This window comes from Bidens hawaiensis, unplaced genomic scaffold (assembly GCF_021521415.1).
Source record: "Bidens hawaiensis isolate Kalapana, Puna unplaced genomic scaffold, B.hawaiensis_p1.1 tig00042996_1, whole genome shotgun sequence".
Taxonomy (NCBI): Eukaryota; Viridiplantae; Streptophyta; class Magnoliopsida; order Asterales; family Asteraceae; genus Bidens; species Bidens hawaiensis.
In genome coordinates, this window is record NW_027497630.1 from 138888 (window position 1) to 149275 (window position 10388).

The 10388-nt window shown below is 35.6% G+C and overlaps 1 pseudogene across 1 annotated transcript; it reads right to left on the bottom strand.

The window, feature by feature from the left end:
• Window positions 1-2516: 2516 nt before the first annotated feature.
• LOC143594009 (uncharacterized) lies at window positions 2517-9043 on the bottom strand (annotated as a pseudogene). The gene is made up of 8 exons (XR_013146239.1): window positions 7859-9043; window positions 7418-7750; window positions 5679-6548; window positions 5442-5603; window positions 5142-5370; window positions 4984-5054; window positions 4761-4883; window positions 2517-3165 (listed from the first exon to the last, which is right to left on the bottom strand). The product of XR_013146239.1 is annotated as an uncharacterized LOC143594009 (transcript).
• Window positions 9044-10388: the final 1345 nt, after the last annotated feature.

The following is a 10388-nucleotide window of genomic DNA, read 5'->3' on the forward strand; positions in this document are numbered from 1 at the left end:
GCTTATTATTTTAGTCATTTAATTGGTTCAACTAATTACATTACATAATTTGATAATAAGAGAAAAAGATGAGTATGTTATGTTGTAGTTAAGGATGGATATGGATTTGAAACATGTGGCATCCGAAGCTTGTATTCGTTTGGGAACATGTTTGGATTTTAGAACCTTTAACAAAGATGGAGAAAAGAGGGGTCCATTTCTCACATGCAAACATATATAACTATAATTACTTTTAGAAAAGGTTACATTATATACAATTGTTTTCAGAAAATAGCGTTGGAGAGGGAAAAGAGAAAATGTGTGTATTTAAAAGATGAGCGAAAGAAAGATGTAGCGTGTTTGGGTGTCTTTGAAAGTGGATGTATTGGAGATGCATAAGTTTTGAACAGGGATGAAAATGAAACCCGAATTTGATGGGAAAACATGAAAAAACCGACATAAATGGGACGGGTAATACCAGGCCCATTAGAGTTTGGATTAGTTTTGAAATTTTTCGTGGGTTTGGGACGGGTTGGGGATTTCTAATATACCAAATTACCCGACCCGATTACATAAACCCATTTACCCGATTATATACCCGATGTACCCGATATAACTTATTATATTATATATATATACTATATTCCATATATATTATTTGTCGAAACTTGTTTATGTCAATTACTTGAGACATTTTATGTTTATGGTAACTATCTTTGTAATCAATTAGTTATATTTTGTCAAAACCTGGTAGAAACCTAGTGAGATTTAAGCCGGGTATACCCACGAGTATTTTATCAAACCCCGATAAGAAGCCCGAAACTCGATGGGAAAACCCGAAACCCAACGGTAATTACCCGATTAAAACCCGACGGGATTGGGACGGGTTTGGGACGGACTTTCCCATAAAACAATGAATATGTATAAAAAAAACTTGTGCCCCCCGAAACTTATGTGCCCAGGCCGATTGTGCGGCTCGCACGCCCTCCGAGCCTCCCATGATAACCGGGTATGAATTTAGGAATACCTAAACCCGACCCATTGCCATCCCTAGTTTTGAATGAATAATCATACATCATAGATTATGTTTGGGTGTCTACGAAAGTGGATGTATCGGAGATGTATAAGGTTTTGAATGAATAATCATACGTCATAGATTATGTTTTAACCAAGTGGTATAACATGATTAATAAGCGTATCATGTTTAAGAAGTCAGTGGCAGACCTATAAAATTTTTTATGAGGGGGGGGGGGCGGAAATATTTAGGGTTTGTTTGGTCACTAAAAATATTTTCTGATCGGGTCATACTAAAAAATAAAAATATATAATCAAATTAAATTTTGTATCACTGGAAATATTTAGGGTTTGTTAACAAAAGTACGTCAAAAACACATTACAAATACATAACTAATAGCGAAACTAGAAAGTTTTGAGCGGAGGGTCTTAGTGTATATTTTGTTTAAGATCATGTACATTATAATAACAAGGCTTTTACAAATGCAAATTAACAATTTAGCAAAATAACAATACTTTTTTACTAATGTAAAGTAAAAACACAAATAAAGTAAAATAGTAAATAAATTAAAACACATGGATATTTTTTACTATATACATAAAGTTGACACTAAAGCATTAATCTAAATATCAATATTTATTTGATAAGAAACTACCATGACAGGCTTTACTGTATAGATAAAGCTTATTTAGCAAAATATCCTTATCAACTTATCTTCTTCACATCGCTCTTCACTCTACGCCGGCACTATTTTCACACAAATGAAAATTTTTCAGTGAAAGCTTATTTTTCTTTTTCTTAATGATTTCAATAGTTTAAGTGGGCAATTGCTAAATTTTATAAAGGGTGATTGGGATTTTCACGTATGTATAACATTAAAAATGAATATTTTAAGGTGGGCAGTTGCCCCCTTTATTTCCCACTAGGTCTGCCCATGTAAGAAGTATACGTAGGTAGAATGTTGAGATGGATGTGTGGTTATATAATGCTAGACCGGATAAGATATGAGTTTTTTTGGGGGATGCTATGAGTATCTAGCAGCGCATCAAATACAATAAAGAAGAGAAGATTGAGCTGGTTTGGACATGCGAAGAGTTGTAGACGATAGAGTAGCGGGAACCCTCATAAGGAGGGAAGCCAAATTGACTTGGATGTGTGGATTAGTCAGAATTACTAGAGTTGCACCTTTTGAAGAAGCATTACTTAGTTCATGAAAAAAGATAAACGTTAGGTGAACTTATAATGTGATTGTCTTCTGTATTGATGTAGACATGTTGTCTTTTGATATTATATTTCTATATATGTTCCGTTTCATTTTATTTTCTTACTGGTAGCTTTCTATTTATATATCTTGAGCTCTATTTATTGTTTGTTGTGTTTTTTTAAAACCAAGGGTGTTTACCAATAATTTTGCTATTTGTAACATTTACTGCATATGGCTGTTGTATACGACTTTATACAACCTGATTATAATTTTTTAAATTGATTGAAACATGTTGAACTCGTTTCCAAGTATCCAGGTTACGTTTATTATGTGCATATTAAGATATTTTCTTTTAGCAACTAGTAAACATAAAAGAAATCATCTAACACAAGTATAACATTCACAACATAAAGAAAGAGGTTAGAAATATTATACCAAGCACCCATCTAACAAGTTTTCTAAACCACCTTTAGGCAAACACAAGTACAAGCTCTACTTAAACATCATTCACACTAACTATTACTACTCATTTATCCTACTTCCAGATATTAAACAGAAAAAAGCTCCAGCACAACATACCCTTTCTCCTAACCATTTACCATTTAAAGGGCAATTTTATACTTCAACACCGTTATGACGTCCCCGTTTCATCTGAGCTGGCAGACGCCTCGTTTGGACCCGATGTTCTCCCATCTTGCATCTCTTCATCACTGTATGCACTCTCTTCACTAGAATCAGAAGACGACTCGTTTTCATCACTCACAACATCCAATTTACGTCTCCTTCTAACATCCTTAATTGCTCTTCCTTGCAACGCAAGTCGCCTATGTTTCCTTGCTCTGCATTTCCCCTTCGAGTAGTCATTGCTATCAATGTCCTTTGTGTTTCTGTCTGTGCTGTAATCATCTTCTGATTCGGGATTCGCCACGTCAGCATCAGACTTCCGTCTTTTCCTCCCAGCATTTGTCTAGAGCACAGGTATTATAAAAATGAGAAGATTTACAAAGAGATAATAATGAGAAACAGCTTGTTTTTATAAAAAAACATAGACCTGTAAACGAACCGAACATTCTGTTAAATGTGTGACGAGAAGTTCATTTATGTTAACAAATGAACAAACATGAATAAAAGTTATCGTTCATTTAGTTCAACGAACAACAATGAATGCATGTCACACTCGTTCATTTATGTTTGTTTACTTAAACTTTCTCTCATTCAAATTTATATGTGTGCGTTCTTCATTTACATGTTCGCTCATTTACATTCATTTGTCCATTTATTTAATTAACAAACCAACATTAGCAATTTTTTTTTGTTCATTTAGTTAAATGAACAAACACTAACACATGTCACTTATTTAGGCCTGTTCATTCATTTAAATGTTAGACCATTTAAATTCATGTATCCGTTTGTTTATTTAAACAAACAAAGATGAACAAGAGTTTTTGTTCATTTAGTTAAACGAACGAACAAGGACACATATCACATTCGTTCATTTATGTCCGTTCATTTAAACGTGCACTCATTTAAATTTTTTGAGTTTGTTTGCTCATTTAACATTCGTTAATTTAGATTCACTGATGTACGTTTCTTTATTTACGCTCGTCATATTTATCAAAGGCGCTAGGTGCACTCAAGGCGCTAGGTGCACTCAAGACGCATAGGCCTCGCCTAGAACCTAGGCGGTAGGTGCACTCAAGGCGCATAGGCCTCGCCTAGAGCCTAGGCGCAAAAAGAGTGAGGGCCTAAGGAAAAAAAGCACACTTAAATAAAAAAATTAAAATGTATTAATATATTATGCCTTAGAAAGATAATACTATTCTTCATATAAAAAAACAAAAGCTATTATATAACATTTATTATCATCTAATTATTACCAAAAGTTCTAAAGAAGTCAAGATTCAAATGTAATTCCAAAGCTTGAATAACAAATTGTACGGAGTAAAGTACCAAACGTTCAAAATTCAATACCAAAACGTTCAAAACATGAAACTAAAAGTTCAAAAAGTAGTAAATAGTAAATGTTCATATAATCACTGTTCTTGATCCATCATCGATACAATGGAGGTGTCGTTAACTTCAAAAGGCGAGGGCCTAGGAACTAGAGGCGCAAAAATTGGGCCTTGCTTGGAAAATAGCCTAGGTGCAAAAAGCCAAGAAGCGAGGACTTTCAATAACTATGACATTGGTTAGTTTAGGTTTGTTTAACTTTGTTCGTTTATATTCACTTAAATTTCTTAAGCCCAATTACAATTTGGTCTAGTTTTATGAAATTAAAATTACCACCCATTAGAATTTAGTCCACGTTCACATTTAATTGGTAGTCACGTTAGTTCATGTTCGTTTGTCTACGTTCGTGAACCACTCTTTAATACTACTAACGATCGAATGAACATGAACACAAACAAACACGTACACATTCATTTTCTTAACGAACAAACATGAACAAGAAAACCTTGTTCGTTTAACTGTTCGTGTTCGGTCGTTTGCTCGACTAAAGTCAAACAAACATCCCACGTCCGTGTTCCTTCAATTCGTTTACAGGCTTAATAGAATGTATACCTTAGGACCACGGTCGACCAATCTGGACCATTCACTTCGGTTCCTCAAGCAATCCAGAACTGCTTGCGAGTGGCTTGAATACGCATAACGCTCACCATTATGCTTACGCAAATTAGGCCAGTGCTGACATAGGACAAATAAATTGTCAAAAATATTAACCATTAAACCGTAAAACAATCAAAAGAAATAAAACAATAAATGCATATTCCATTTAGATCTATACCGGTAAAACCGCAATGCAGAGATCTTCATACGCCATCCGCTTACCTTTACTCATAATGTCAGCAATCAAACCTTAAAGTGGAAAACAACAAAAAAAAATACATGTGACAGTTAGTTCCAGAACACAGTCCGGTACTAGATTAGGTTAAATAAACATACCTGGTAGCGTGCGATGAGTGGGACCACCAGTTTCTTCATCAGAAGCGTTTTGCGGTGTGTTTTCATTAGCTTCATTAGATGAAGACGGACCACTGCTCACAGTTTTTGCTGAACCGTTTTTCACATTCTCGTGATGCTTCCTTGAGTTAGTTACCTTTTTGGTTCCATCAAACTCGCGTGAGTTGCTGGATCCGTTATTTGATGATTCCTTATTTTTCTTTCGTGGCACCTGTTAAAAGTTTCCATATTTAGATCACGTGCGCGATAAAATTAATATCTAAAGTAAATAATAAAGCTTACCAGGCCAGTATCTTTCCCTACAGAAGATGATGTTCGTTTCATTAACGTGCTGGTTGTAGGTGTAGTAGATGCTAGCTGAGGTAAGCTGCCAGCTTGGCGCATACGTGGCACCCGCGGTACTCTTGGAGAACTATTCAATTCTTGATGAAGAAGTAGCGCAAGCTGCAGAAAAACACATAGAATTCATACCTTGATATATTTCAAATTTTAAAACATTCAAATTATTAATACTTTTACCTCTTCGTCACTTAGGGCTGCAGCTGAGCTGGCAGTGTGAGGCAGATGAGTCTTTGGAGCAGGTTGTCTATTTATCTGACTCGTTTTTTCACCTTTTACTGATAAATCTGAAGTGCTTTTGTTTTGTTCATGTGCACCGCTCTCACTTCGTGATGAGTTTGCTGAGTCAGCAGATGAATCTTTCAAATCAGATGAGTTCTTCTTGGGAACATGAGCATGTGACGAAGACGACCTGCTCAAATGTGACGATTTTGGGATAGATGCAGACGATGACTTTGGAATGTCTTTCACTAATTTCTTATCCCCATTTTTCAGTAATTCACTTGAAGCATTATTATTAGTATTATCTTTTTTACTCTTACCACTACTATCAGAAGCTACTTTCTGTTTGCCATCTGTGTTAAAATATTTTGCCTTATCAGAAATGGACGGTTTTGAAGAAGATTTTCCAGAAGATTTCCCAACACTCACTTTATGTGATTTTGATTGGCCTTCTGAAGATACCCTAATGGAACTTTCTGAACTCTTCATTTGAGCCTTAGGCTGGGTGGGCCCAGTTGGCCCACAAGAAGGTTCATCTCCTTTACTATCAACATTTTGAACCTTTTGTGACACAGATAATACGGATTCTTTCTTCATTTCAATACTTGCAGATGCAGAATCATCTTTCTTGGAACTATCTACCTTTAAATCAATATTAGCAGAATTCTGATGATTGATTTCTACTGGTGTTATTTCAATTGTTGCATTGAGTTCACTACTTAGGGCTGAGTCAGCCTTGTCAAGATTGTTTTTATTGGACCTAGTTCCATTACTTCTACTGTACGTTCTTCCATTGTTATTCACGTCATCAACTGCATCATGACCAGCCTAAAAAAGGTAGTTTAAACCATGTTACACATAAATGCACTTCAACAACAACATTAAATATAAACCAAACTTAATAAACTTCTATCTATAAAAAGAGGTGCAGACAATGCTCTAAATTGTGACAGACACATAGTTATCAAAAGCGTGGCTTTTGCCGCCTAGGCGATTTTTCAGGCGAGTCGGTGTTCCATTGCCTTCCAAGAATAAAGGCTCAATTCTGGGAGATGAATTGGTTTTTGATCTTTTTTTTTTAATTTTTTTTATTTATCTTGATTTTATTTGTTTATCACTTATCCCATTTAAAACATTTACCTAAAAATAATCCGATTAATAAACTCAAATCTCGATCAACAATCTATGATTAACTTAATTAACAGAAATGCATGTTTATTTAGTTGAATTGTTTACTTGATACCAGGTTAAACTTAATAAAATTGAAGATTCATGCATTGTATTAAACATAACAATGATGAATACTTTTATGAATAATTGAATACTTTATGAACCTTTTGTTTTCAAGTATATACATTTTGGTTTTGGTATTTGAGATGATTTTGGTACTTTAAGTTGAATTTTATGGCATTAGAATATCTTGGTACTTGAAAAGAAGTGTGATAATCCATTACATAATATATTTTATTTTATTTTTTATTTAAGTGCAGTTTTTTTATCCATAGGCCAGCGTTTTTTTTTCGCCTTGCGCCTAGGCCCCCGGAGAAGCCTATGCGCCTAACGCACTTGATACACAGATAAAAAAACATCTGTGTTGTGTTTAAACTAGTCTTAATGTTTATTAAGCTGGTTATAGATTAATGAGAATTAAGATCATGCATTTATAAAAATGAGTTACATAATACGTTGTTACATACCTCATGTTCCATGGTATTAGTATCCGTATGATTGTGTATTAATGATGATGGCATGCCATCCCCTGTTTGATTACAAATCTCAATACTTGAAGGAACTTGATTTCCATCATTTTCTTCCATTTGTTTTGCTTCTCTTGATGGATTTATTCTACAATCATCAATAGATACATTCTCCAACGGGTCGTTATTGTCAAGGCAATCACCTGATTTATGATTTGTTTCTAATTCTGCCCTTGAGCTTTCATGTTTATGACTGCATATCAGACTTCAAAACCTTAACACCTTTGCCTTCATTTGATTCTGATCTCTTTGCATCACTTGATGCAGTGGCCACTAGTATAACAGAACAAAAAAGCGTACTATTAAAACTTTCTAACTATTATTCAACGTATGCAATCCTACACATATCAAAACTAAGCAACATAAAAGTCATAACAATACCTGAATCAGATGCATGATTGCTCGTCTTCTTAGAACCTTCATCTTTTTCTATAGATCTGAGTTTTTTCTTCCTGTTCTTGTCACCTGTATGAATCACAATCGGTTTCATTAAACTCTTTTCTTTCCTCAAACCACTCTCCTGGCGTCTACCGTCACCATTTCCAACTTCTTGCTTCTTCGAATTAGTACTCGGTGGGCCCATATCCAACGCAAGCAACCCATTAACCTGACTTTTTAACCCACCAAAACCATTCTCCTTTGACAACGAAAACAACGCGTCAGCACCATTACTATCATGGATCTCAACTTCTTTATTATTGCCATCATCATCACGCTTATTATCCCAACAAGGGAACTCCCTATACTGATAATTAAACTTTTTCGGAACATAACCTGTGCACTTCCAAAGCTGCGGGCTGAAAACCGACGACACCCCATTAAACAACGCGGCATCACCACCCGGAACACCGTGCACGTGCACCTTTTCCTCCAAAGGAATCTCCGAACAAACCTGAAACGGATTCTGAGGCGGAAAACTTATCGGATAAGGATTCTCCAACCTCAACGTTTTTGTGGGCAATTCCACCAGCAACTGCGCAACCTCGGTCTCCTCACTCTCTTTCCTAAGCTTCTTACTCTTACACTTATCACAAGCAAACAACTTCTCGCTCTTGACATATCTCGAACACCTGGTGTGCACCCAAACGCCACATTCATCACAATCAACCATCTCCTCCCCATCATCAAAATCAACACCGCAAACGCAATCCACGACCCACGACTCATCCCCCCAGTCATCCGGCGTGTCGGATATCGTCGGGAGACGATGCGATCGGCTTTTCATCGGAAAAAACCCTAATTCTAAACAAACCCTAAAAGGCTAAAATCCAAAACCACTAACCAGACCTAAAAACCAATCAAAACCCACTAACCCATAACCCGATTCGTCAATTACAGTAAACCCAGATACAATTTCGTTGATTGTTGCATCAAGCAAGTGAATTTATATGAAATTAGGGTTTCAAGAATGATGAAAACAAAGAGGAATTTGCACCTTGAGATAAGCAGTTGAAGGAGAATTGAAGAATACGTAGTGATGTGATAGATTGTTTGTTTATCTGAAGGTGGGTGTCTCTGTGGACGTGAAACTAGCCGGAATGAAATGATAATAATAATAATAATAATAATAATAATAATAATAATACGGGGTTATGACAGACTATGAACCAGCTTGGAGGTGGGTTGTTAAAATAATGGGCCTTCATGTGTTTCTTTTAACTTATTAGGCCCAATCTATTTGTTGTTTCTTTTTTTTCTCTCTTTTAAACATAACTAGTAAATTACCCGTGCATTGCGCGGGGAGAAATCAGTCAGTAAAACCCGAAGGTGGTAGTGAGAGTGAATGCGAATTTGGAGGATATTTTCAACGTGCATTACGGTATCGAAACTAAACCTAAAAGAGTTCGTTAAATTAACTTGTTCTTTTTTTTAAAATAAAAAAGTATGTATAGACGTTGGTAAAACCCGACAGTGAGTAGACGTGAATTCGATCAGTATCGGTTACATTCGTTACAGTATACACAACGTGGGTAAAACTTGGGCGATGTCGGTCTTGGACGTTGAGGAGGTGAGTTTGGACAGTTTCTCGTCATGTTTGTTATGGTTTCAGTTGCGTTCATTATTGTACCAAACTAAAACATAAAATAAAACAAATTTTGAGGTGGAATAATGGGGTGGTGTAGGTCGTTAAAATTTGGTGTTGGTAAAACCCGAGCGTTGCCGGTACCGGAGTCTACATGAACTTGGTTGTCACACCCCAACCTACGGCGGAAATGTCGGGGCGTGAACTGATTGTCACAGCTCTCAAGGTACTATCATGCAATATTTAAATGATAATATCTATTAATTTTATTCAATTTTCAAATAAATCAAATACAAAATACAACTCATTAAACAAACAATAAACACAAATTTAATTCTTGATTTTATCTTTTCTAACATAATTCTTCACTAAATCTTCACAAAGTCTTGCAACTAATTCAAGCGATAACCTGCATATGCGTATAAAATAGAATTTTGTCAACAACACATGTTGAGTGAGCAACACACCAGTTTAGTTGTACATGTAGTATATATAACAAAATACGTAGCTACAACAAGTCATATGAAAATAACAATTTAACCAAGTAAGCAAGTATAACTGAGATGTCGAGAAGCACAAAGGCTAACGATTGGCGTATGATCATACTAGACTGAGATTATGTTGGACCTCTCCGAATGCGGAAGCATACAAAGCAAATAAGCACATAAACAAGTAAGGTATAAGTTGTTAACACATAAGACAAAGTTGCAGTTTTGTGTATAAGTATATATGGGAAATATATTTATGCATATGTCCCCAAAACATGGGAAAACGAGTAAAAAGGGGGAATGTGGTACTCACCTCGATAGACGAACAAAAGTGAAAAGAGGATATTAAAAATGATGATTCGCGGAAATCACGCGTTGACGATAAGCCTAATAAGGGAAA